Source organism: Bos indicus x Bos taurus, chromosome X, assembly GCF_003369695.1.
Source record: "Bos indicus x Bos taurus breed Angus x Brahman F1 hybrid chromosome X, Bos_hybrid_MaternalHap_v2.0, whole genome shotgun sequence".
Taxonomy (NCBI): Eukaryota; Metazoa; Chordata; class Mammalia; order Artiodactyla; family Bovidae; genus Bos; species Bos indicus x Bos taurus.
The window spans coordinates 59,331,735-59,355,633 of NC_040105.1; the positions used below are offsets into that span (position 1 = coordinate 59,331,735).

The following is a 23,899-nucleotide window of genomic DNA, read 5'->3' on the forward strand; positions in this document are numbered from 1 at the left end:
TAAATGTTTAAATGAGTGTATTTCAGCTGTCACTGTTTGTACATTATTGAACATCTTTCTATTGTAAGCGGCAACAAGCAATTTAAGGATTTAAAGCTCGTTGGGTAGGAAAACAAAAGCAGATCTTTCAGTCAAGGTACACTTGTAGCTAAGTAGTCTCTGAATTTCCCAACTGAGGATACCTCTGTTTAGATGAAATGGCATCTTGGCATTCAGCTCAAGAACAAGTGATTTCAAATTGCTTAGAGAGTTTACATAAAGAAAGTGAAATTCTTACCGAAAAAAAAAAATAACAATAATTTTTACGTTTCAACTGAATCATGACTTACTCTTCTCCCCAGTTATTTTTAAACACAAATAAAATGAAGTCTATTGTTTGTAGTTGGTTAGGTATATGGAATATAAGGGAACACAAGAAAGGGTAGGGGGCTGCAAAATTAAGGGCAAACATCGAAGGATGCAACAGCAGCTTCCTGGTTGAACCATTTCATATAAGTAACTGTCACGTAAATATTACTCTAATCCTAGTATGTGGGTTTGGGATAAGGAAGCCTTTCAAATCTCCTTAAAGAGGAAAAGGAATGAATGAATGGATAAAGTCAAAAGTAATTTGTTCACTGATGGACAATGGATAAAATCTAATTGGGAAGAGAAACATAAACCACCAGTAAGGAAAATTCTGATTTCAACTAAGTAAAGCCTTAAATCTGGTGACTGTTTTTTTTTTTTTTTTAATTTAAATGTACATTTATTTATTTTAATTGGAGGCTAATTACTTTACAATATTGTATTGGTTTTGCCATACATCAACATGAATCTGCCAAACACCAATAGAGTATACTATTTTTTTTTATTTGTTCATCTTGTATTAATTTATCACACTCTTTCCAAGCATGTATTTATTATTTATATGGATTCTTAAATAGAGTTTTCCATTCTTTGACCTCAAAATGACTCAATGGAGGGAATGGGATGGTGACAATTTGTAAGTTAACAGTAATCAGAAACTAACAAATTCAAATCGTGACTAGTGTGCTTCTCCTTTTGTGACAAAAACACTTTTTATCTTACCCTTTTGATTACTAGTGTGGACTTCTCGTGATCCCACTTCCAGATGCCAAATAATTCCCATTATAATTCAAAAGCGTTTCTTTCCAGAGGTTACCAGACCTGTTTTTAAGCGGGAAAGAGTCTTTCCACGTACAATTCCAACGTCAAATGTTTCTGAAGGGCAAAGGCCATCAGCGTGCTTAGAGAGTGCATTCTGGTGCATAAATAATTCGTGGCTGTATGCCACAGAAAAAGTCTGTCTAGTACCGAGATGTCCTCATAGCATCAATCTGCCGCCTTCCACTCCACCCCCAATATAGGGTTGTATAAGATTGGAGGCGTCTTTCTAGGGTTAAAATGCTAGGAAAGTCAAAATAAAGCCAAAGTAACATCAAGATACGATATGAAGTCAACTAACCTAAGAATGTTGAGGAACAACCAATAAAGAGAAGATCATCAGTGTAGCCTGGGTGCGTTCACAGAGTGAGAGATCATGGGAACCAAGTACTACACACTCAGTGGCAGGGAATGGGGAAAGGGAAGCAATCCAAAGGAAGCTAGCGGTAGTAGTGGTAATGAGTGGGGCAGAGTGGCTCTAAACACGCGAACTGAAAGAGAAACCAAACGGTTTCTTTAACATTCCTTTAATCAAGCTAAAGGAAATGCATATTTTAAAAGAGTTTCACCAGCAGTAGTAGAGCAGGTAGGTTCACAGGTTCTCTCTAAAGTCAACTGGTCTTTGACTTTGCAGAAATGATGGGAGGGGGCATTGATGGATGGTGAACCAGGAGGACAGGTTGCCACTTTAACAGCACAAATGAGGTCTAAAGGTGTTGGGGGAGCAGGGCTTTAACATTTCTCCTCTTCATAGGCTCAGGTAAACGATCTCAAGTATTATGAGCTACAGTTCAACAAAGACTCTGACAGAGGTGGGCCACCAGAGGTGGGCAAGTCCGGTTGGTCCCGCAGAAGGAGCTGGCATCTGGACAAAGCTGGTCGTCCCTGACCCCAGGAAAAGAGCTGCTCACCTCTCTGAGATTTTGTTTTCAGGAGTCCTCACTCAGGGAAACGCCCCTCTCTGGGGAGGTACAGGAAATTACAGGTCACATATATGGGGAAAACCACATCTTCGTTCTCCAGATTCACCACCTCTAGCTCTTCATCCTTTCCCAGGGAAAGCACCTGGAGTTCTGTCTCCTTCCGGAAAATGGCTCTTCCAGCCCTGTCCAAGGAGGCCAGGCGCAAGCGGAACGCGACCTTTCTCTGCCAGAGTAAGCTGACCCCGAGACCGCAAGACTTGTTCAGCACGCTGCGCTTGAAAATGATGCGCCGGTTGGCATAGCACACCACCAAGTCCCAGCCGACGTTGAAGCCTGCCCACCGCCAGGTGCACTGCTTATCCCTGAGGAGCTGGCCCCCGCACCGCATGCTGGTCCTCTGGAGGTCGGACTCGAAGACATCCACGGGCCCGAGGTCTCTGGTCTGCTCAGCCCGGAGGAGGGCAAGCCACTGCTCTTTGTACACTGGGGTCAGCCACGTGGCAGGGATCAGTGCATCCTGGTCGATGATGCGTGCTGACGGCAGGTCGCAGATCATGTAGGCAAGCCGCAGCTGCTGGAACGCTGGCACGAAGGCTCTGCCCTGCTCGGTCTCCAGGAAAGGGGTGCCCTCTGACTCCTGCCTGGACCTGGCAAACCACGAGTCGGCGTCAGGCAGTAGGTCTCTGCGGGGGCCTCTCCATGTCGGCTGCAGCTGCAGGAACATCCACTTTTTCAGCGTCGTGTACACATCCATCTCTACCTCCATCACGAAGAGCTCTGAAGAGGCAATGACCTCTTTCATGAGATCCAGGCTAACTTCTCTCAATAACTCCTCACTATGCTGGGTCATCAGGTTGTCCAGCAGCCACTGAAGACACATGGCCCTGATGTTCTGCAGTCCGTAGCTCTCAGCAGAGCAGTAGTAGCTGCACACGGTCTGATCACTGACCGTCTCCTTCATTATCTCTCCGCACTGCTGAATCAGCTTGTCCAGCTGCAGCATGCTGGCTGTGGCCAGCATGGGGACCACTCGACCGGGTGGGATGAGCACAGAGTTTCGGTACAGGGAACCTAAAGCCTCGTGCAGTGCCTCACGATCAATGTTCTCGTCAGGCATCTGCAACTCTACAGTATCCATGGTTGTCTCACGCCACGCACCACTGAACATGCTAGCAAAGTATCCTGACCGGCACAAGTAGACCTTGTGCAAGTTCCACTCCTTCCCCAAGGCACGGATCTGCACGTCACTCCCTTCTCCTCTCAGAAAAAGTGTCTTATAAACGGACTCTAAACGGTCTTTTGCTCGCTTCCTGTGAGGCGCTTTTGTGAGCTGCCCTTCTGGGCCTGTCTTCCGCTTGTGGCGCCCTTGGCTAGTGGTGGGTCTGGCCTCTTCGCTCTCCTCCCCTTCCTCTATCACTGCCACTGCTACCTCCTCGGCCTCCTCCTCCCCCTCAGGGGCACCTGGCTCCTCTGGGGCATGCCCCACTCTGTTCGAGGGCATCTGACTGTTGACTGCTCCCATGGCTTTTACCTCAGGGGTGCAGAGGGCAAGCTTCCTCACCAGACGCAGCCGCCACTGGCACTAGCTCAGCCCACGGTGTCGTTGGATACGGCTGATGTTTGTGACGTCATCTTGGACGCCACGCAAAGCCACACCCACGAGGCTTTCCCCTACCCCTCCCACTCCCCATCACAGGATAAGTGCACTCTGTACCAGGAATTCCACTCTGTGTATCTTTCCCTCCAGGGATGATTTCTCTGGGGCTCCCTTCGTAGGATACTGGTGGAACAGAGGACTTTGTGTATGAATTTTCCCCATGAATCTTAAGAACATCATTTCCTCTTCCCCATTTGACATAATTACTGATCACTCCTTTTTTTGGATAATTACGTCTTGGTTCCAGCTCTGTGCTCTATGCACCTTAATTTCTGTAATTATTTTCTTAGGTTATCCCATCATTTGCGGCTGTCAAAACATTTTCTGTGATAAAAGTGGCAATGTTTGCCCAGTCTTTGCTTTTGTCTCTATTTTAGACACCAGCTAAGCATGTAACAAACTTAAACACTGAAAGAAATGAGGAATGAATGAGATGGATTTTGATTTTTGAGGAAATTAATAATATTAAATACCGACAAGTGTTATATGCTAAACAAAGTATACGGTGTAGAGAGAGTGTGGACCTTTCAATGACAAGGAAAGTACAATGCAAGGGAAAAAACTTTGAAAACGGTAAGTCTCTCAGGTCATTTGACCTTGCCTAAGTAGAATGTTTGGGGCTTCCCAAACATTCCCAGTGGTAAACAATCCACCTGCCAATGCAGGAGACGCATGAGGCATGGGTTGGGAAGACTTCCTCGAGGAGGAAACGACAACCCACTCCAGTATTCATGCCTGAAAAATTCCATGAATAGCAGAGACTTGCAAACTCGTGTCCATGGGGTCGCAAAGATTCTGCCCTATTCAAATCATGTGAGTAGAATGTTTACACACTTTGAATAGGACAGGATAACCTTAAATCACATTTTAAATATTCTCTGTTAGATGGCTATAGAAAGTTGATAAGAAGGTCTATATAATGCTTCAGGTTGAGTGGTGCTTGGCACGAGAGAAACATGAATACTGACTCTAGAGTTGTGACAGCTAATGGTGAATGGTGAACAGTGCCGCCAGATTCATGGTCTCCGAAGGAGAAGATTTAACTCGGGACCAAAGACAGTCTCAGTCACTTGGAGCATTGTGTAGATTTTATCTAAAGTGAAAGTGACAGAAAAAGCTTCAGACATAGACGTCAGAAGGGAGCAGGAGAGAACCCACCTCACTACTTTAAGCAAGGCGTTATACACTTCTCAACTAGCTGCTGAGACTAGATAAAAGATACCTCAAGACTTCGAGAATTTTTCCAGACCCTTTCCTGTAACATACCTCCTGGGATGACATCAGCACGAGATTAGCCAGAAGGAACAGGTTAACCCAGAGCTACAGCTGTGGAAGTTTTTACCCAGACCTTCTCCCATAACATATATCCAAAGCTTAAAAAAAAAAAAAAAAAAAAAGACATGTCCTTGAATAAGAGATACTGCTGCCTACGAGGCCTACATATCTATAGCAAAGAATGTGAAAAAGAAAGAATGTTTATCTCCTCCTTAAAGGGGCCTTAGGCTTTGACTCCTTATCAACCTGCCTAAGTTAACTCTCTCAGTTCCCCCTTTTTATTTTAGGAGAATATTGTTGCTGAGGGGAAAGGGGCAGAGAAATCTGTCAGTAACTGCTTCCTGCAGGTGAGGGGCACTGACCCTAAGCGGTTGAAGCAACATATTCTCCTTACCCTTTTACTTAGGGTTTCTGATCCAAGGGCCCCAAGTAGTAAATACACAGTTATATATGTAAGGAGCAAACAGCAAAAAACAGAATGATTACAATGATTGTAGTCAAGATAGTTTTTCACAAAGGAGAGCTTGTAAACCAAGATTGTATCTGTAACCACGGTGGAACATCAGGGGAGTCCATTTTGAAGAGTGGCCAGAATCTCTGCATCACTGTTACTTTGTCTGGGAAGCCACTGTATCCTTTAGAAAGCACAAACTAGATAAGTAGATTAAAAGGCAGAGACCAAATATCAGTAGATGAATTACTGTAATCAGCAGTCCAAGAATAACCTGCAAGAATCAGCTTACATTTGATAGTAACTTTGATCCTGGTCTGGGTAGAGTCAACACTTGGGCTGCCCTATTTATAAGAATGGAGCCATCTGGCATATTCATATACATTTTGAATGTAGGTATAAAAAACCCAGTTAGAAGTAGCTGAAAGAATGAAAACCTGAAATTTAACAGACAAAATAAATCTTATAATTTCTTTTCAGGTGAATGAGTCTATAACCCAGCGTAGACAGGTGCTTGAGGTAGCCAGTTGTCAAAGTTTGTCCAGGTAGGCCTTGGCTTCTTACTGTGGTATTACTGTAAAAGCCAAAATAGTTGTCCCCATTAACAACTTAGGTGCTTTTCTAGGTATGAGAAGATGCAAGAATTTGGGCTCAAGAAAATCTTTACCTGAAAATCTCTAACTCTCCAAAGGCCTGTTTTGTCCATTTTTCCAGAACACAGAGCGAGTGCCTAATTTCTGATTTTCACCCTGAACTCCTTTCAGGGGACGTTGAAGGTCAGCAGCTGTAGTGTCCATGAGTTAATCTTTGTAGAGGCAGATAGCAAGTGCCAGTTGCCAGAGCAGGGCCCTTTTATGGCCATGAGTTTGACCATGGTTCGCAGAGCATTTCATTACCATCTTGTTCCATGGTGCTGGGAGGGTTCATTCGCAGGTCTGTCAAAGATCTCACTGATAGGCCACTCAGTGTGTTATTACTGGACTAGGCCCTGTGAGTAACAAAAGTCTCTGGACCACACCTGTCTTACTAGTCTCTTGGTCCAGGAAAATATTCTGTCTTGTTGCTTCTTATATACAGAGTCACACCATTATACTTATGGATTTCATATGGAGCTGCACACCATCATTATATCAGTGGCTCAGTCACACACTTGATAATGTAAGGAACAACACTTCTTGAAGCAGGCAGTATAGAAAACAATATCGTTAGAAGTAATAGTAGAATCATCAGTAAGAACTTCAATCAAGAACTTCTATTAAGTATAGCCCAGTGACATATCCATGTCATCTGATTTCGTTTGCTAAATGACTTTCAGATCAGATCAGATCAGATCCATCGCTCAGTCGTGTCCAGCTCTTTGCAACCCCATGAATCGCAGCACGCCAGGCCTCCCTGTCCATCACCAACTCCCGGAGTTCACCCAGACTCACGTCCATCGAGTCAGTGACGCCATCCAGCCATCTCATCCTCTGTCGTCCCCTTCTCCTCCTGCCCCCAATCCCTCCCAGCCTCAGAGTCTTTTCCAATGAGTCAACTCTTCGCATGAGGTGGCCAAAGTACTGGAGTTTCAGCTTTAGCATCATTCCTTCCAAAGAAATCCCAGGGCTGATCTCCTTCAGAATGGACTGGTTGGATCTCCTTGCAGTCCAAGGGACTCTCAAGAGGCTTCTCCAACACCACAGTTCAAAAGCATCAAGTCTTCGGCACTCAGCCTTCTTCACAGTCCAACTCTCACATCCATACATGACCACAGGAAAAACTATAGCCTTGACTAGACGAACCTCTGTTGGCAAAGTAGTGTCTCTGCTTTTGAATCTGCTATCTAGGTTGGTCATAGCTTTCCTGTCAAGGAGCAAGCGTCTTTTAGTTTCATGGCTTCAGTCACCATCTGTAGTGATTTTGGAGCCCAAAAAGATAAAGTCTGACACTGTTCCACTGTTTCCCCATCTATTTCCCATGAAGCGATGGGACCGGACGCCATGATCTTCGTTTTCTGAATGTTGAGCTTTAAGCCAACTTTTTCCACTCTCCACTTTCTCGTTCATCAAGAGGCTTTTTAGTTCCTCTTCACTGTCTGCCATAAGGGTGGTGTCATCTACATATCTGAGGTTATTGATATTTCTCCTGGCAATCTTGATTCCAGCTTGTGTTCTTCCAGTCCAGCGTTTCTCATGATGTACTCTGCATAGAAGGTAAATAAGCAGGGTGGCAATATACAGCCTTGACGTACTCCTTTTCATCTTTGGAACCAGTCTGTTGTTCCATGTCCAGTTCGAACTGTTGCTTCCTGACCTGCATACAGATTTCTCCAGAGGCAGGTCAGGTGGTCTGCTATTCCCATCTCTTTCAGAATTTTCCACAGTTTATTGTGATCCACACAGCTAAAGGCTTTGGCATAGTCAATAAAGCAGAAATAGATGTTTTTCTGGAACTCTCTTGCTTTTTCCATGATCCAGCGGATGTTGGCAATTTGATCTCTGGTTCCTCTGCCTTTTCTAAAACCAGCTTGAACATCTGGAAGTTCACGGTTTACGTATTGCTGAAGCCTGGCTTGGAGAGTGTTGAGCATGACTTTACTAGCACGTGAGATGAGTGCACTTGTGTGGTAGTTTGAGCATTCTTTGGCATTGTCTTTCTTTGGGATTGGAATGAAAACTGACCTTTTCCAGTCCTGTGGCCACTGCTGAGTTTTCCAAATCTGCTGGCATATTGAGCCCAGCACTTTCACAGCATCATCTTTCAGGATTTGAAATAGCTCCCCTGGAATTCCATCATCTCCACTAGCTTTGTTCATAGTGATGCTTTCTAAGGCCCACTTGACTTCACATTCCAGGATGTCTGGCTCTAGGTCAGTGATCACACCATCGTGATTATCTGGCTCGTGAAGATCTTTTTTGTACAGTTCTTCCGTGTATACTTGCCACCTCTCCTGAATATCTTCTGCTTCTGTTAGGCCCATACCATTTCTGTCCTTTCTCGAGCCCATCTTTGCATGAAATGTTCCCTTGGTATCTCTTGTTTTCTTGAAGAGATCTCTACTCTTTCCCATTCTGTTGTTTCCCTCTATTTCTTTGCATTGATCGCTGAGGAAGGCTTTCTTATCTCTTCTTGCTATTCTTTGGAACTCTGCATTCAGATGCTTATATCTTTCCTCTTCTCCTTTGCTTTTCCCTTCTCTTCTTTTCACAGCTATTTGTAAGGCCTCCCCAGACAGCCATTTTGCTTTTTTGCATTTCTTTTCCATGGGGATGGTTTGATCCCTGTCTCCTGTACAATGTCACGAACCTCATTCCATAGTTCATCAGGCACTCTTATCTATCAGATCTAGGCCCTTAAATCTGTTTCTCACTTCCACTGTATAATCATAAGGGATTTGATTTAGGTCATACCTGAATGGCCTAGAGGTTTTCCCTACTTTCTTCAATTAAAGTCTGATTTTGGCAATAAGGAGTTCATGATCTGAGCCACCGTCAGCTCCTGGTCTTGTTTTTGCTGACTGTGTAGAGCTTCTCCATCTTTGGCTGCAAAGAATATAATCAGTCTGATTTTGGTGTGGACCATCTGTTGATGTCCATGTGTAGAGTCTTCTCTTGTGTTATTGGAAGAGGGTATTTGTTATGACCAGTGCATTTTCTTGGCAAAACTCTATTAGTCTTTGCCCTGCTTCATTCCGTATTCCAAGGCCAAATTTGCCTGTTACTCCAGGTGTTTCTTGATTTCCTACTTTTGCACTCAGTCCCCTATAATTAAAAGGACATCTTTTTTGGGTGTTAGTTCTAAAAGGCCTGGTAGGTCTTCGTAGAACCGTTCAGCTTCTTCAGCCTTACTGGTTGGGCCATAGACTTGGATTACTGTGATGTTGAATGGTTTGCCTTGGAAACGAACAGAGATCATTCTGTCGTTTTTGAGATTGCATCCAAGTACTGCATTTCAGACTCTTTTGTTGACCATGACGGCTACTCCATTTCTTCTGAGGGATTCCTGCCCACAGTAGCAGATATAAGGGTCACCTGAGTTAAATTCACCCATTCCAGTCCATTTGAGTTCGCTGATTCCGAGAATGTCGACATTCACTCTTGCCATCTCTTGTTGGACTACGTCCAATTTGCCTTGATTCATGGACCTGACATTCCAGGTTCCTATGCAATATTGCTCTTTACAGCGTCGGACCTTGCTTCTATCACCAGTCACATCCACAGCTGGGTATTGTTTTTGCTTTGGCTCCATTCCTTCATTCTTTCTGGAGTTATTTCTCCACTGATCTCCAGTAGCATATTGGGCACCTACTGACCTGGGGAGTTCCTCTTTCAGTATCCTCTCCTTTTGCCTTTTCATACTGCTCATGGGGTTGTCAAGGCAAGAATACTGAAGTGGTTTGCCATTCCCTTCTCCAGTGGACCACATTCTGTCAGACCTCTCCACCATGACCCACCCGTCTTGGGTTGTCCTATGGGCATGGCTTAGTTTCATTGAGTTAGACAAGGCTGTTGTCCTAGTGTGATTAGATTGACTAGTTTTCTGTGAGTACAGTTTCAGTGTGTCTGCCCTCTGATGCCCTCTTGCACCACCTACCGTCTTACTTGGGCTTCTCTTACCTTGGGCGTGGGTTATCTCTTCACGGCTGCTCCAGCAAAGCCCAGCCGCCGTTCCTTACCTTGGACGAGGGGTATCTCCTCACCGCCGCCCTTCCTGACCTTCAACGTGGGATAGCTCCTCTAGGCCTCCTGCGCCCAGGCAGCCACGGCTCCTTGGATGTGGGGTCGGTCCTCCCGGCCGCCGCCCCTGGCCTCGGGCTTGGGATTGCTCCTCCCGGCCACCGCCCCTTACCTGAGACGCGGGGTAGCTCCTCTCGGCCATTCCTGCGCCCTGTCGGTGAGTCCCACTCAATCAAGAGTAGGCTCCATTATTGGAGCCACCCTGACCCTGAGAGTCAAATTTGCTCAAGATATTCCATTTGTTCATGATAGTCAGCCTGCTTTGTGAAACTGGTTGAAAGTGAAAGTCACTCAGTCGTGTTCGACTGTTTGCGACCCCATGGACTATACAGTCCGTGGAATTCTCCAGGCCACAATACTGGACTGGGTAGCCTTTCCCTTCTCCAGGGGATCTTCCCAACCCAGGGATCGAACCCAGGTCTCCTCCACCGCACGTGGATTCTTTACCAGCTGAGCCACACGAGGGAAGTTCTGCTAAATACATCACTTACCTTGAGGAACACAAAATCGGCTGTCTCTAGTTGTAACAAATGATGCTTATTCTCCTGATAGAGGCCGTGCCACAATGAGGTACTATTTGTTATGTAACATCTTATATAACACCCATATGGCATACGCTAACTTATCTTGTGTGTTCAGGATAATTGTTGAGACTCTGTGATATGTTAAACTAAACATTCCAGCAGATCTTGTTTCCCAGAAACGGGTGGGGGAGGGGGGAGGGGTTAGAGAGAGGGGATTATCCAGTAACAGTCAAACCAATTTCTTTTAAAAACTCACCAGGAAGGGCTTCTCTGGTGGCTCAGATGGTAAAGAATCTGCCTGCAATGCAGGAGACCCGGGTTCGGTCCCTGGGTCGGGAAGATCCCCTGGAGAAGGGAATGGCAACCCACTCCAGTATTCTTGCCTGAAGAATACCATGGACAGAGGAGCCTCCTGGGCTATAGTCCATGGGGTTGCAAAGAGTCAGACATGACTGAGCGACTCTCTCTCTCTCTCTCTCTCTCTCTCTCTCACACACACACACACACACACACACACGAAGAATAACTGACTCCCTATTCATATAGGCTTTGTGACTTGCTATTCTCACATTAGGGAAAATCATAACTAGCAAGGGTGGTCCAAAACTTGTCTTTGATTCTAACAAAAGTCATGTGGTGCTCAAAGGTGAACCCAGCTGGATTCATTGCCTGGTTTTTAATAATCCAAGCCCTTGACTTCAAGTCCTGTTGCAAGGACTAATAATCATTGTGTTTCGTTTGATTACTTGTTTTGCAGTTGGCCAATGCATCCTGTCTGGAGTCTTAAATGCTATTGCACAGCCCGTGTCACACCAGAGTATTCAATGATGCATTCTACTGCAAAAGGAGCAGGAGAGACCAATCCATGTCCTACTACAGACTACATTCTCTAAACAAATTCCTGATCATCAAACTCAGAGCAATGTTGATAATCTAGATAACATGGGTTAATGGCTTGTGGCCAGAAGGGGGTACTAAAAAATATCTCTTGACATCCAGGCTAGGACATGTTATTCTCCCATTAGACATTGAAAAAAATCTCAGGGAATGCCAACTTCAGGTGAGATCATGAGATCTTGTCACTCTGAGATCATGATAAAGTGAGACAAAACAAAGGCCACTTCATGATTTTTTTGTTCCTTAGCACAGACAAAAGCAAAATCACTGTACAAATCACCGTATATCCCTCTCCTAGCTAGTATGAGTGACTGCTAGTTTGGGGGTTTTGTTTTCCCCTTTGCTTTGTTTCTTTGTTTGTTTTCAGCAATTGTAGCTTTAACCTCACTCTAATCTATTCTCTCTATACAAAAGGTTTATTAAGATACTGTCATAGGAATTCCCTGTCTTCCTGACAGTATCCAATCCAGATCAGAGCTCTGCTTCTTTAAAAATTCACCCAAATCACCTAAAACAAGCCCACCTCTTTTCTTCTTTAATTTTTTTTTTTGAGGTGGTCCCTTTATTTAGTCTTTATTCAATTTGTTACCATATTGCTTCTGTTTTTTTTTTTGTTTGTTTGTTAGTTTGTTTGTTTTCTTTTATGTTTTGGTTTTTGGCCACAAGACATGTGGGACCTTAGTTTCCCCAACCAGGGAGCGAACCCACACCACCTACTTTGGAAGGCAAAGGCTCATCCACCGGACCAGCAGGGAAGTCCCAAGCCCAAATCTCTTAACATCCCTTTTCTATCACCCACGTACTTGTGTGGCCCACAGTTCCTTCACTGTGTATGTTCTCCTTCACTGCAAAGAATAATAAACTCAGATTGTTCAACTACAAATGTGTTCCTGCTGGTCTTAAGCTGGGAGGCATCGAAATATCATATCACGTTAAACCTGATGGCAAAGCAAAGCAGAAGACTCAAATGTATTTGATTTATGTATTTACGTATTTGTATCTAAATGTCTTTACAATAACCCCACATGCTATTATTTCTAATGTAAGTTTCAGTTTACAAAGACATTTATTTTGTATCCTTTCAACCAGCGATTTCAAGGCCTAGCGACTGAGAAGAGGGCTAGTATACTGGTGGAGATACTAACAATATGAACAGTAAAAGACCAACCATCAAATATATTGAAAATAGATATTCATGATCGTGGAATGGGAGAAAGAAAGCAAAGGTTGAGTTTTGGACAATGAGTTTGAGATGATGGCCTGACCACCAGGTCAGATGCTGTATGGGCCACAGAAGATTAGACCCAAATTCTTCACATTCCAAAGCACAGGGTTCCAGAACAAACGGTTCCTTTGGGTGGCTACCAACCTTCCTCAAGCCCTGTCCCCAGCCTCCATAACATCTCGGTAAGCACAGTGAGACAAATAAGACCCTGATGAGACCCTGTAAATCCAAATGTGACCATTCTGTATGTCCGATTTTCTAACTCCTCCCCATCCCCACAAACATCACCCACCCCCACATAGGTTATCCAGGCGACCTATGTATTCAGAAGCAGAAAGAAATGTAAATTTTACTTGGAATGACTGATTATAGAACAGCACTATCTCACAGAATCCTCTGCGCTGATAGAGATGTTCCATATCTGCGCTGCGCACAGTATAGTAGCCACGGGTTTACATGTAGCCATTGAGCACTTCAAATGCTGCGAGTGAGACTGAGAGACTGAATTTTCCATTTTATTTAATTTTAATCCATTTAAATAATCACATACGACTAGGGGCTACCATCTTTAAGAATATACCTCTACAGCAAGTCTCCTCACCTGTGGTGGACCATACTCAGCCACTTGCCTTCACCCAAAACATGCTCTTCGTGACCGCTTGGATGATTTTAATTCACTTAGAGTCACCACTCTTCATAAAATCCCATGTACAGCAAACACGCTAATCAAAACCATCAGCTGCTTGTAAATTCCTATTTTTGCCATCACCATGTACTATTTTTATTTTTATTTTTTAAAATAATTGACAGACATCACCAATGTAATGCAGTGTGTTTATGTGATGAATACTGCTCAGAGAATTAAGGATCTTTTGGGTATTCAAATCTTACCTTGAATCTGCCCAGATAGTTTTTGTTCCTTCCACTGCATCTTATTACCCTGCTGGTCTTTAAACCAAGTGTGATAGTTGAAGTTTGCTACAATGTGGAGTGAAATTTATCCTTTGGTGTCTGATCTCAGAATCTAATCATAGCAACTGACATGGAAAACGTGTTCACAGACTAGACCAAACTTTCATCTGCACTGTTAGAACAAATCATTCCCGAAGACTGTTCATATATCAATTGGCTATTGTCTAAATAAATGAGGTAAATTTCAATTCTCTTACTACTAGAAAAAAAAATTGCCACCTTTCTTTAGAATGTCATGAATAGACAAATTTTACTTCTGAAACACAAGCACTTGAAGAAGTATAAGTTTCAGCTAACATCCTGGTTATTTTCTCCTTACCAGCATCAGTGTCTTTCTATTTATTTACTCAAATGAGGAAGGAATCTACATTTAGATTAAAATTGGTTGCCTGGACTATACGTTCTATTTTGTTCCTTTGTAGATCGCACCACCTTTGAGATTTCCAAGTGGTGGGGCAGACTGCTGGCTATAGGTCTGGATTCAAAGACGAGGTCTGTGCATGGGCTATGAATTTGAGAGTCTATGACATATAGATGGTGCCTGGAGTCAAGCAAGTAAACCTTAGAACAGGGGGCAGATGACACACCCCTTTCAAGAGATTTATCTTGAATAAAGGGAAGGGCATCAAGGCCCAGGTAGCTGAGTGGACGAGGAAAGGGTGGAACCTCATGAGGGCTCATAAAATATAAATGTGTGTGTGTGTGTGTATGAATGTCTTAGAAGTCATGTTACTAGCTGAACAGGTGATGACATAAAAACCTTGGATTCTGCTTCAATCCACTTATTTCCATGTGTGTGTGTGTCTGTGTGTGTGTGTGTGCGTGTGTGTGTTTGCTGACCCCAATTCAAAAGTTTAAGTTTAATCGCATGACTAAACTGATGTGATGTGCTTATATAAAATAGGTGAATTTTGCTATTTTAACTCTCACCAGGCAGTTTCATGTCCAAATTCTGTGGCTGAGACTTGGCAAGTACCTTCCTGTAGACCTTGTGGCTGGACACTCCCTCTTCTTTTTATTTTCCTCTTAAAAAGTTGGTTTTCTTTTTCCAGCACATGATTTATCTTTCATCGAAATTTCAGTGTCATCTTTGTGCTGTTTATATATAGACCCTTTCCACAGTAGCATAATTTACACTGGTCTGCTGTCTGTGTCCATCCCACTTCCATCCCTGGGGCACTGCTTTCTCCTTCATAAGTCATTGTTTATTTAAGTCTCTTGTGTCTTTGCACACGAATGCTAAGCTTTATCTTCTTCCAGCATCTATCTCTAGGACACCACTGGAAGGGAAGATGACAGAAGAGGGTTTGTCTACCGAATTGTAATAACATTTCATTCCTGTCTCCTTAAGACAGGCAGAAGCAGAGATGGACTATCAAAAGATGCAACAGAACCAGATGTAGAAACAGCCAGAGACAGGACAGCCTGACAGAAAAACAGAGATAGCTGGTCAGGCAGGCTGAGAAAGCCCAACAGATGGACAGACTCAGAAATTGTACCTCCTCCCGCAAAAGAGACAGCTAGAAAGGCATACACAGAAAGGGGCAGACAGAGACAGGTAGAAATAGATGGAGACAGAGACAGGGAGGCAGAGGAAGCCAGGCACAGACAGGGACAAACAGACACCCATTCAAACTAAGGCAAAGAATGATGGTTGCAGACAGAGACAGGGAGACAGGCAGAGGCTGATTGACACAGAGAGAAAGACAGAGACAGACAGACTGAGAGACAGAGAAAGACAGACGCACACTGAAAGAGAGCCAACAGACATAGAGATAGTGATGGGGAGAGAGAGAGTCAGAGAGAAACAAGGTTGGGGGTGGGGAGAAAGACAGAGACAGATCGGGACAGAAAGGGAAAGACAAAGACAGACGGATGGAGAAAGAGACACAGAGAGATGCAGATACAGACGGATACAGAAGCACTGGAGAAATACAGAGACAGAGACAGAAACATAGAGACCCAGACACAAACAGATTGTCAGAAACAGAGAGAAACAGAAAGATAACGGACAGTAAGACAGAGACAGAGAGTGACGAAGATAGGCAGTCTGAGACAGAGACTGAGGAAGACAAAGACAGAGGTAGATAGAAATTAGACAGGGATGCAGACAGACATCATGGAGACAGAGATAGGGGATGACAGAGAGAGTGGCAGACATACAGAGAGGGAAAAACAGAGACAGGGATAAATCCTCATCATTGTCAAGGACCACGTGGTATCCCATAGGGGTACATCTCCTTTAGTGTGGCGTTTACTTTGCTGTTATTTAGCTTGATGGTTTCCTGTAGCATTACCATGACTGTTCGTCGCCCTGCCTCCCCATCTCCCCTTGCCTTTACGAAGAGGCTAACAAAATGAGTATCAACATGGGAAAAGGTTTCTTCCTCATCCTGAGCAGTCAAAAAGAAAAGAAAAAAAAAAAAAGAGAGAAAAAATAGAGACAGGTATTGGATAAATTGCCCAAACTGGCAAATGGCAACAGTCAGGGTTTGTGAGAGTTTAAATGTTTAAATGAGTGTATTTCAGCTGTCACTGTTTGTACATTATTGAACATCTTTCTATTGTAAGCGGCAACAAGCAATTTAAGGATTTAAAGCTCGTTGGGTAGGAAAACAAAAGCAGATCTTTCAGTCAAGGTACACTTGTAGCTAAGTAGTCTCTGAATTTCCCAACTGAGGATACCTCTGTTTAGATGAAATGGCATCTTGGCATTCAGCTCAAGAACAAGTGATTTCAAATTGCTTAGAGAGTTTACATAAAGAAAGTGAAATTCTTACCTGAAAAAAAAAAATAACAATAATTTTTACGTTTCAACTGAATCATGACTTACTCTTCTCCCCAGTTATTTTTAAACACAAATAAAATGAAGTCTATTGTTTGTAGTTGGTTAGGTATATGGAATATAAGGGAACACAAGAAAGGGTAGGGGGCTGCAAAATTAAGGGCAAACATCGAAGGATGCAACAGCAGCTTCCTGGTTGAACCATTTCATATAAGTAACTGTCACGTAAATATTACTCTAATCCTAGTATGTGGGTTTGGGATAAGGAAGCCTTTCAAATCTCCTTAAAGAGGAAAAGGAATGAATGAATGGATAAAGTCAAAAGTAATTTGTTCACTGATGGACAATGGATAAAATCTAATTGGGAAGAGAAACATAAACCACCAGTAAGGAAAATTCTGATTTCAACTAAGTAAAGCCTTAAATCTGGTGACTGTTTTTTTTTTTTTTTTAATTTAAATGTACATTTATTTATTTTAATTGGAGGCTAATTACTTTACAATATTGTATTGGTTTTGCCATACATCAACATGAATCTGCCAAACACCAATAGAGTATACTATTTTTTTTTATTTGTTCATCTTGTATTAATTTATCACACTCTTTCCAAGCATGTATTTATTATTTATATGGATTCTTAAATAGAGTTTTCCATTCTTTGACCTCAAAATGACTCAATGGAGGGAATGGGATGGTGACAATTTGTAAGTTAACAGTAATCAGAAACTAACAAATTCAAATCGTGACTAGTGTGCTTCTCCTTTTGTGACAAAAACACTTTTTATCTTACCCTTTTGATTACTAGTGTGGACTTCTCGTGATCCCACTTCCAGATGCCAAATAATTCCCATTATAATTCAAAAGCGTTTCTTTCCAGAGGTTACCAGACCTGTTTTTAAGCGGGAAAGAGTCTTTCCACGTACAATTCCAACGTCAAATGTTTCTGAAGGGCAAAGGCCATCAGCGTGCTTAGAGAGTGCATTCTGGTGCATAAATAATTCGTGGCTGTATGCCACAGAAAAAGTCTGTCTAGTACCGAGATGTCCTCATAGCATCAATCTGCCGCCTTCCACTCCACCCCCAATATAGGGTTGTATAAGATTGGAGGCGTCTTTCTAGGGTTAAAATGCTAGGAAAGTCAAAATAAAGCCAAAGTAACATCAAGATACGATATGAAGTCAACTAACCTAAGAATGTTGAGGAACAACCAATAAAGAGAAGATCATCAGTGTAGCCTGGGTGCGTTCACAGAGTGAGAGATCATGGGAACCAAGTACTACACACTCAGTGGCAGGGAATGGGGAAAGGGAAGCAATCCAAAGGAAGCTAGCGGTAGTAGTGGTAATGAGTGGGGCAGAGTGGCTCTAAACACGCGAACTGAAAGAGAAACCAAACGGTTTCTTTAACATTCCTTTAATCAAGCTAAAGGAAATGCATATTTTAAAAGAGTTTCACCAGCAGTAGTAGAGCAGGTAGGTTCACAGGTTCTCTCTAAAGTCAACTGGTCTTTGACTTTGCAGAAATGATGGGAGGGGGCATTGATGGATGGTGAACCAGGAGGACAGGTTGCCACTTTAACAGCACAAATGAGGTCTAAAGGTGTTGGGGGAGCAGGGCTTTAACATTTCTCCTCTTCATAGGCTCAGGTAAACGATCTCAAGTATTATGAGCTACAGTTCAACAAAGACTCTGACAGAGGTGGGCCACCAGAGGTGGGCAAGTCCGGTTGGTCCCGCAGAAGGAGCTGGCATCTGGACAAAGCTGGTCGTCCCTGACCCCAGGAAAAGAGCTGCTCACCTCTCTGAGATTTTGTTTTCAGGAGTCCTCACTCAGGGAAACGCCCCTCTCTGGGGAGGTACAGGAAATTACAGGTCACATATATGGGGAAAACCACATCTTCGTTCTCCAGATTCACCACCTCTAGCTCTTCATCCTTTCCCAGGGAAAGCACCTGGAGTTCTGTCTCCTTCCGGAAAATGGCTCTTCCAGCCCTGTCCAAGGAGGCCAGGCGCAAGCGGAACGCGACCTTTCTCTGCCAGAGTAAGCTGACCCCGAGACCGCAAGACTTGTTCAGCACGCTGCGCTTGAAAATGATGCGCCGGTTGGCATAGCACACCACCAAGTCCCAGCCGACGTTGAAGCCTGCCCACCGCCAGGTGCACTGCTTATCCCTGAGGAGCTGGCCCCCGCACCGCATGCTGGTCCTCTGGAGGTCGGACACGAAGACATCCACGGGCCCGAGGTCTCTGGTCTGCTCAGCCCGGAGGAGGGCGAGCCACTGCTCTTTGTACACTGGGGTCAGCCACGTGGCAGGGATCAGTGCATCCTGGTCGATGATGCGTGCTGACGGCAGGTCGCAGATCATGTAGGCAAGCCGCAGCTGCTGGAACGCTGGCACGAAGGCTCTGCCCTGCTCGGTCTCCAGGAAAGGGGTGCCCTCTGACTCCTGCCTGGACCTGGCAAACCACGAGTCGGCGTCAGGCAGTAGGTCTCTGCGGGGGCCTCTCCATGTCGGCTGCAGCTGCAGGAACATCCACTTTTTCAGCGTCGTGTACACATCCATCTCTACCTCCATCACGAAGAGCTCTGAAGAGGCAATGACCTCTTTCATGAGATCCAGGCTAACTTCTCTCAATAACTCCTCACTATGCTGGGTCATCAGGTTGTCCAGCAGCCACTGAAGACACATGGCCCTGATGTTCTGCAGTCCGTAGCTCTCAGCAGAGCAGTAGTAGCTGCACACGGTCTGATCACTGACCGTCTCCTTCATTATCTCTCCGCACTGCTGAATCAGCTTGTCCAGCTGCAGCATGCTGGCTGTGGCCAGCATGGGGACCACTCGACCGGGTGGGATGAGCACAGAGTTTCGGTACAGGGAACCTAAAGCCTCGTGCAGTGCCTCACGATCAATGTTCTCGTCAGGCATCTGCAACTCTACAGTATCCATGGTTGTCTCACGCCACGCACCACTGAACATGCTAGCAAAGTATCCTGACCGGCACAAGTAGACCTTGTGCAAGTTCCACTCCTTCCCCAAGGCACGGATCTGCACGTCACTCCCTTCTCCTCTCAGAAAAAGTGTCTTATAAACGGACTCTAAACGGTCTTTTGCTCGCTTCCTGTGAGGCGCTTTTGTGAGCTGCCCTTCTGGGCCTGTCTTCCGCTTGTGGCGCCCTTGGCTAGTGGTGGGTCTGGCCTCTTCGCTCTCCTCCCCTTCCTCTATCACTGCCACTGCTACCTCCTCGGCCTCCTCCTCCCCCTCAGGGGCACCTGGCTCCTCTGGGGCATGCCCCACTCTGTTCGAGGGCATCTGACTGTTGACTGCTCCCATGGCTTTTACCTCAGGGGTGCAGAGGGCAAGCTTCCTCACCAGACGCAGCCGCCACTGGCACTAGCTCAGCCCACGGTGTCGTTGGATACGGCTGATGTTTGTGACGTCATCTTGGACGCCACGCAAAGCCACACCCACGAGGCTTTCCCCTACCCCTCCCACTCCCCATCACAGGATAAGTGCACTCTGTACCAGGAATTCCACTCTGTGTATCTTTCCCTCCAGGGATGATTTCTCTGGGGCTCCCTTCGTAGGATACTGGTGGAACAGAGGACTTTGTGTATGAATTTTCCCCATGAATCTTAAGAACATCATTTCCTCTTCCCCATTTGACATAATTACTGATCACTCCTTTTTTTGGATAATTACGTCTTGGTTCCAGCTCTGTGCTCTATGCACCTTAATTTCTGTAATTATTTTCTTAGGTTATCCCATCATTTGCGGCTGTCAAAACATTTTCTGTGATAAAAGTGGCAATGTTTGCCCAGTCTTTGCTTTTGTCTCTATTTTAGACACCAGCTAAGCATGTAACAAACTTAAACACTGAAAGAAATGAGGAATGAATGAGATGGATTTTGATTTTTGAGGAAATTAATAATATTAAATACCGACAAGTGTTATATGCTAAACAAAGTATACGGTGTAGAGAGAGTGTGGACCTTTCAATGACAAGGAAAGTACAATGCAAGGGAAAAAACTTTGAAAACGGTAAGTCTCTCAGGTCATTTGACCTTGCCTAAGTAGAATGTTTGGGGCTTCCCAAACATTCCCAGTGGTAAACAATCCACCTGCCAATGCAGGAGACGCATGAGGCATGGGTTGGGAAGACTTCCTCGAGGAGGAAACGACAACCCACTCCAGTATTCATGCCTGAAAAATTCCATGAATAGCAGAGACTTGCAAACTCGTGTCCATGGGGTCGCAAAGATTCTGCCCTATTCAAATCATGTGAGTAGAATGTTTACACACTTTGAATAGGACAGGATAACCTTAAATCACATTTTAAATATTCTCTGTTAGATGGCTATAGAAAGTTGATAAGAAGGTCTATATAATGCTTCAGGTTGAGTGGTGCTTGGCACGAGAGAAACATGAATACTGACTCTAGAGTTGTGACAGCTAATGGTGAATGGTGAACAGTGCCGCCAGATTCATGGTCTCCGAAGGAGAAGATTTAACTCGGGACCAAAGACAGTCTCAGTCACTTGGAGCATTGTGTAGATTTTATCTAAAGTGAAAGTGACAGAAAAAGCTTCAGACATAGACGTCAGAAGGGAGCAGGAGAGAACCCACCTCACTACTTTAAGCAAGGCGTTATACACTTCTCAACTAGCTGCTGAGACTAGATAAAAGATACCTCAAGACTTCGAGAATTTTTCCAGACCCTTTCCTGTAACATACCTCCTGGGATGACATCAGCACGAGATTAGCCAGAAGGAACAGGTTAACCCAGAGCTACAGCTGTGGAAGTTTTTACCCAGACCTTCTCCCATAACATATATCCAAAGCTTAAAAAAAAAAAAAAAAAAAGACATGTCCTTGAATAAGAGATACTGCTGCCTACGAGGCCTACATATCTATAGCAAAGAATGTGAAAAAGAAAGAATGTTTATCTCCTCCTTAAAGGGGCCTTAGGCTTTGACTCCTTATCAACCTGCCTAAGTTAACTCTCTCAGTTCCCCCTTTTTATTTTAGGAGAATATTGTTGCTGAGGGGAAAGGGGCAGAGAAATCTGTCAGTAACTGCTTCCTGCAGGTGAGGGGCACTGACCCTAAGCGGTTGAAGCAACATATTCTCCTTACCCTTTTACTTAGGGTTTCTGATCCAAGGGCCCCAAGTAGTAAATACACAGTTATATATGTAAGGAGCAAACAGCAAAAAACAGAATGATTACAATGATTGTAGTCAAGATAGTTTTTCACAAAGGAGAGCTTGTAAACCAAGATTGTATCTGTAACCACGGTGGAACATCAGGGGAGTCCATTTTGAAGAGTGGCCAGAATCTCTGCATCACTGTTACTTTGTCTGGGAAGCCACTGTATCCTTTAGAAAGCACAAACTAGATAAGTAGATTAAAAGGCAGAGACCAAATATCAGTAGATGAATTACTGTAATCAGCAGTCCAAGAATAACCTGCAAGAATCAGCTTACATTTGATAGTAACTTTGATCCTGGTCTGGGTAGAGTCAACACTTGGGCTGCCCTATTTATAAGAATGGAGCCATCTGGCATATTCATATACATTTTGAATGTAGGTATAAAAAACCCAGTTAGAAGTAGCTGAAAGAATGAAAACCTGAAATTTAACAGACAAAATAAATCTTATAATTTCTTTTCAGGTGAATGAGTCTATAACCCAGCGTAGACAGGTGCTTGAGGTAGCCAGTTGTCAAAGTTTGTCCAGGTAGGCCTTGGCTTCTTACTGTGGTATTACTGTAAAAGCCAAAATAGTTGTCCCCATTAACAACTTAGGTGCTTTTCTAGGTATGAGAAGATGCAAGAATTTGGGCTCAAGAAAATCTTTACCTGAAAATCTCTAACTCTCCAAAGGCCTGTTTTGTCCATTTTTCCAGAACACAGAGCGAGTGCCTAATTTCTGATTTTCACCCTGAACTCCTTTCAGGGGACGTTGAAGGTCAGCAGCTGTAGTGTCCATGAGTTAATCTTTGTAGAGGCAGATAGCAAGTGCCAGTTGCCAGAGCAGGGCCCTTTTATGGCCATGAGTTTGACCATGGTTCGCAGAGCATTTCATTACCATCTTGTTCCATGGTGCTGGGAGGGTTCATTCGCAGGTCTGTCAAAGATCTCACTGATAGGCCACTCAGTGTGTTATTACTGGACTAGGCCCTGTGAGTAACAAAAGTCTCTGGACCACACCTGTCTTACTAGTCTCTTGGTCCAGGAAAATATTCTGTCTTGTTGCTTCTTATATACAGAGTCACACCATTATACTTATGGATTTCATATGGAGCTGCACACCATCATTATATCAGTGGCTCAGTCACACACTTGATAATGTAAGGAACAACACTTCTTGAAGCAGGCAGTATAGAAAACAATATCGTTAGAAGTAATAGTAGAATCATCAGTAAGAACTTCAATCAAGAACTTCTATTAAGTATAGCCCAGTGACATATCCATGTCATCTGATTTCGTTTGCTAAATGACTTTCAGATCAGATCAGATCAGATCCATCGCTCAGTCGTGTCCAGCTCTTTGCAACCCCATGAATCGCAGCACGCCAGGCCTCCCTGTCCATCACCAACTCCCGGAGTTCACCCAGACTCACGTCCATCGAGTCAGTGACGCCATCCAGCCATCTCATCCTCTGTCGTCCCCTTCTCCTCCTGCCCCCAATCCCTCCCAGCCTCAGAGTCTTTTCCAATGAGTCAACTCTTCGCATGAGGTGGCCAAAGTACTGGAGTTTCAGCTTTAGCATCATTCCTTCCAAAGAAATCCCAGGGCTGATCTCCTTCAGAATGGACTGGTTGGATCTCCTTGCAGTCCAAGGGACTCTCAAGAGGCTTCTCCAACACCACAGTTCAAAAGCATCAAGTCTTCGGCACTCAGCCTTCTTCACAGTCCAACTCTCACATCCATACATGACCACAGGAAAAACTATAGCCTTGACTAGACGAACCTCTGTTGGCAAAGTAGTGTCTCTGCTTTTGAATCTGCTATCTAGGTTGGTCATAGCTTTCCTGTCAAGGAGCAAGCGTCTTTTAGTTTCATGGCTTCAGTCACCATCTGTAGTGATTTTGGAGCCCAAAAGATAAAGTCTGACACTGTTCCACTGTTTCCCCATCTATTTCCCATGAAGCGATGGGACCGGACGCCATGATCTTCGTTTTCTGAATGTTGAGCTTTAAGCCAACTTTTTCCACTCTCCACTTTCTCGTTCATCAAGAGGCTTTTTAGTTCCTCTTCACTGTCTGCCATAAGGGTGGTGTCATCTACATATCTGAGGTTATTGATAT

General features: G+C 44.2%; 2 pseudogenes across 2 annotated transcripts; both read right to left on the reverse strand.

Moving 5' to 3' along the window:
• Positions 1–826: 826 nt before the first annotated feature.
• LOC113887738 lies at positions 827–6,825 on the reverse strand (annotated as a pseudogene). Its single transcript, XR_003509811.1, has one exon. The product of XR_003509811.1 is annotated as a germ cell-less protein-like 1 pseudogene (transcript).
• Positions 6,826–17,136: 10,311 nt separating this feature from the next.
• Positions 17,137–23,133, reverse strand: LOC113887741 (annotated as a pseudogene). Its single transcript, XR_003509812.1, has one exon. The product of XR_003509812.1 is annotated as a germ cell-less protein-like 1 pseudogene (transcript).
• Positions 23,134–23,899: the final 766 nt, after the last annotated feature.